The sequence below is a fragment of the Halyomorpha halys genome, unplaced genomic scaffold, assembly GCF_000696795.3.
Source record: "Halyomorpha halys isolate HHAL.00 unplaced genomic scaffold, Hhal_1.1 Scaffold124.1, whole genome shotgun sequence".
Lineage (NCBI taxonomy): Eukaryota > Metazoa > Arthropoda > Insecta > Hemiptera > Pentatomidae > Halyomorpha > Halyomorpha halys.
This window is the reverse complement of record NW_027111282.1, coordinates 604,391-609,479: the sequence shown is the minus strand read 5'-3', so window position 1 is coordinate 609,479 and position 5,089 is coordinate 604,391. Positions and strand designations below refer to the sequence as shown.

Here is a 5,089-nt window from a genome sequence, read left to right as displayed (position 1 = left end):
TTTTTATTTTAGTATGTATGTGATCATTTATCAATATTACTTATTGCCCACAACTGTGTGGCAGATTGTAATATCTATCAATAAATAAATCTCTTCTTCAAATAAAATTTAATGAGTTTAAAGTAAACTAACAGCTTATATAGGCCATGGTCCAATTGTCTATAGGATAGAATGATCTGATATTTTGTGTTTTTTTTTTTTCTTATGCAAATCACATTTTTTTCGCTGAATAGAAAGCAATAACTAAAAACAAATTTAAGTCAGGCCATAGCCTATGAGTAGAGAGCCTCCTAGTCCATCTCTTGTACTAAGAATTCACCACATTTAGAAAAATACTCTTGTTTAAGAAGCTTTAAGTCCATATTAATTACGTTGAGGTCTGTTTCAGGATAATCTGAGCTTCCCCTTCAGTTTTGTATAGAAGTCATATGATGTTGAATTATTGCTTCTCAAAGTATAGTTGAGGGGATGTAGGTTTTGGAGTGGGTGGATCAAATTACCACAATGCGGTTCGATTTTCATTGTTCGTTGCTTTTTAACTAGAGAAATATAAGCGAGAAATACTTTTTTTCGACAGCCTTGTATTCTCGTATTATTTATCCCAAAATCCTTTTAAAAAAATCTTCTTTTTCTATTAAAATAAATTTTAATGCAAAAATAGATTGTTATGAGTTTAAAAAAAAAAAACAGTAAATAACAAAATAGTGACAAAAAAATTGAAAAGAGAAATTTTTACACTCAGTGCTTAATATTCCTATAGCTATCCTCAATGGAAAATCTACCGCACTAAAAAAATAAGAAAAACATAAGTAAAATTACTTTTTAAATTGGTATACACTTGCTAAAATTAGAGCCCGCATTGAGCTCTTGCTTTAAAACAAAACAATTTTGTAATGCAGATAGGAGAAAATTATTTTATAGTCTATATGGTTGTTATCATAATGGAAGATAACCTTCAGGAAGGTAACTTTTCTCCTAAAATGTATGACTAGTAGAAATAAAATAGTTTTTTTTCATTAAATGACAATTATATTAATATATATCAGCAAGAATGACGAAAAAGGAGAAAATTATATGTTATATATAGGTTATTGTTATCAGGTAAATAGTTTATAAATAGTTCTTAAGTAAATATGATATATTAGAGTTGATGTAAGAGCATGTTTATGGTTTTGTTGAATTTGGTTTTTTAGGAACCTGAAGATGGGGGAAATTTCCCGAAACGTTGTTGCTGATGATATGAAATAAATTAATGTATTTGAAATAAGGAAGAATTGTGTCATTCGCTAAATCCAGTTTAACAAATTTTTTTTTGTTTTAAATAGAGAAATATGGACATTTTATAAATTTATTTTGGCTAATACTATGGAAACTCCAATTTCTAAGAAGATAATTGTTATAAACTAAATCCATGACCCATTTACCAAGCTTTTATATTTGAGTGCTAATAATATAAGGAATCTGTACGTCATATAGTCTCTGATATATTTACAAAATACGAGTATTTTGGTCAATTTAAGTGCTAATAGACTATTAATAGTCTAATAATTCCTTTTCTACAGTTTTTCAAGTAATAGATAATCCAAACTTTGGGAATATATTTTGGCAAATATCTCGGAAAATATCAGATGTACAGATGTCTATCAGCACTCAAATCGAAGGTAGGTAAATGGGCCATAATGTAATTTTCAACTATTATTTTCATAGGAGTAGCAGTTCCCATATTTGCCGAAATAAATTTATAAAATGTTGGTTTCTCCTTAAAAAAAAAAGTTTTTGAAAACCTGTATTTTGGGAAGTTTTGACGGTAAGAGCTATATTAGGGCTCAAATTTTTGTAAAATAAATAAAAGATTTTTTCTTTACATACTTCTTATTACATTTTATCATACCGTGGATAACTTTAAATGTATGCCGCGATTCGACCTGAGAGAACGCAGCATTCTCACGCCGAATTGCGGCAGAGAAAACTTGAAACCCAGTTGTTTATGGTTTTCTTTTGAAAATCATCATTCCCTGGACATTTCACTAAGACTTGCTAGAAGCTAAAGGGAGACCAGATGCTTAAGTAAGTGGCATTAAGTCTGCAGTTTGACTGTGCCCTCAGCCTCGAAAAAGTAAAACTCTTAATAAAGCCGCCCAGAGCTAACCTCTTCATTACGTTCCATAATGGCTCGACTGCGAAGGGAGTGAAAAAAACACCGAGCACACACTCCAAACCTGCAGGCTCTTTTCTGAAGAGACTGGTTCGGCCCTCTTGAGCTGAGATGGAAAGAAGGCTCTATGTAAGCCTGGAGGACTACTGAATTCCTCATTTCAACCCTGGCCATTTAAGGAAAAAACGAAGATGAAGGCAGGTGTTAACAAAGATAAATCCTATTTAATTATTATTTTAATTTATATTTATATATTAATTCCAACTTTAGTATGCTTACATCAATTACTTTATTATTATTAATGTTTCTATTATATAATTTACAGACCTCTGTTCTTTATGTTATCTTTTCTTCATCATATTATATTTATGGTATCCATAAATACCATAAATTTATGGTATCTTTTAGCTCATTTCTTTTGTGTATTCTCTACGTGTATATTTATATATTTTGAATATAATTTCTTCCCCCCCCCCCCCAATTATGTAAATTACCATTTAATGTTTGCCTATTTTTAATATTTTCTTTAATTTTCTATACTGTTTACCTTAAAATTATTTTCAAATGTACCGTACTTTAACTGTCAATCCCCACTCTTCTACTATAACATTCAGTAGAAACAGTTCACATTCGCATTGAATTCCAGTCTGAAAGGTACGTTGATTTTATTCTTATCCCCCTTTTTCCATTTCTTAGTTTGTACTTTAATTTATATTTCTTCTTTTTATCTGTTATTATTTCCGTTTATATTAATTTTCTATAACCTTTTATTATTCTTATTTAGTTTTTACGTTTCATTGTACATCTTTTTAATTTCTCATTTACTTTTTTCATTTATGTTTACGTCATTTTAGCCCTGATAAAGCCTTGCAACGTGGGACGAAACGTTCGCTCAATATAAAATAATAACTATTTGAGTTTTTCTTTTACCGCATCTGAACCACCATAGAATTATCTAACTTAAATAGTTTTTTAGATATTGCTTTATATTAAAATTAATAAAAATCAAATTTTATCAATTATTTTAACACTTAAATAAATATAATGACAACATATCTATTGTCTCCTTTAATGGAGAATCGGACCATGGTCTAAATTAACTTTTTGTTGCTTTACAGGTAACACTTTCTAACCAAATTTAATCTAATTAGATAGACCAAATTCAACCTATGATGACGCTTACATTAATGTCTTATAGCATATCATGTAATTAGAAAATAAAAATTAATGTAAGGAATGTAAACGATAAAACAATTAAGCTGTTAATAGATTAATGATAATTGCAGGAGAAACTCGAAAACTTCATTAAGTTTCAGTTTGTTATTTCAAGTAAATATTAAAAATAAATAATAATGCAATAGTTAAAGGTAAACAACACAACTTTTAATATACTATTGTTGAATTATTATATTTTTTAATTATAGTCATAATAAGAAGAGATACAATCCACAAGTTTCAAATATCTGGCGTTCTTCTCAACAACACTGTCTTCCGATTTTTAACGAACGAATTCCATCCTTTGGCTCCGAACGATAAAAATTTTGAAAATAACGTATCTTATGTGGACAATGTATTTATAGCATCCCATAACCACACGATATTATATATGAATATTATCATGAGTCGTAATTCCGTCCCAATATTTTCGCTAAGCTATATAGTATTAGTGTCGCGACACAAACACTTTAGGAGAGATATTTCGGCGATCCAATCTTTTTGTGACGCTTAACCCTTTGCTAAAATCGTAAAATCTTATCTTTAAGGTGGACGAACGATCTGAGTGTTATGGGGGGTTTGACCCGGAATGGAATGCAATTTCATCTATGTACAACTATGTTATTTTTTTTTTTTTTTTAATAACATCCTCTCAAACATATTCATCAATCAAAAAAGGTATAAAAAATGCAATTCGCTCTGCAATAACCCTTTAAATTTTATAAATTTGAGCATTTAATTTTTATTATTTAAAAAAACATTAATATCTAATTTAAATAATTTTTTTCGCCACAATAAATTAATTTATTACGGTTATTTTATTACGTTTATTATTTTCTAATATGATCCTGGCCGAGTTACCTACATGCACAACCGTTGCTCAAGGAACTTCCTTACCAAGTACTATACCTACAATCATTAATTTAATAGCAAAGGATTTATTTTTTCTTTTGAACAACTTATATTCTTATATTCTAATACAATATTAAAGCTTTTTTTCTAAGAAAATTAAACGTTCAGGAAACATTTTGCCAAATAAATAAAATTTTTCACGTAAACAATTGTATACCTACAACATTCTTTCAGACGGAATCATCACCTTGCCGAAGTAATAATACCATTTTTCGAGACTGAATATTTTGTCAGATAAATTATAAATTTTCTCGGATTAATCTCATTTTTATCTAGATAGACAAATTTAATTCAATTTTTTACGTTAAGTATGTTCCTAATGTAAGTGTAAAAAAAATGTAGCTATCCAAATATGCTACAAAGTCTGAACTTTGAATAATGCAGCAGAGAAAATGAGAGAAATTTTTTTATCATTTACATTTTACTTAAGATACAAAAACAACGCTGTGTTTTTAAAAATAAGCCAAAGCAATTATTATTTATAATTATATTTAACTTTTTTTAAAAATAGTATTATGAAATCAAACTGTACCAATATGACAATATGTTCGATTTTACTTTATTCGACTAGTTTTATAAGAAAAAAATACTAATTGCAGTTTAGATTAAAAATAAAAACAATGAATTGGGAGTAAAATTAGATTTTAGAAAATGTTAATTTCGAAAAACATTATATGGAAAATTTTTTTTGTAATACGAAATACATTTTTGGATGAGAATTATAATTGTTCAGATAAATAATTTAATAAACTGTAAATGGATATATATTTTTACGCGGCAAATAAATTCACAGATAAAAATAAAATT

General features: G+C 28.0%; 1 protein-coding gene across 6 annotated transcripts in view; it reads right to left on the bottom strand.

Moving 5' to 3' along the window:
- Window positions 1-5,089, bottom strand: part of Ih (hyperpolarization activated cyclic nucleotide gated potassium channel Ih) — a 734,518-nt gene that overhangs the window by 655,750 nt on the left and 73,679 nt on the right. The gene's annotated exons all lie outside the window — the stretch shown is intronic.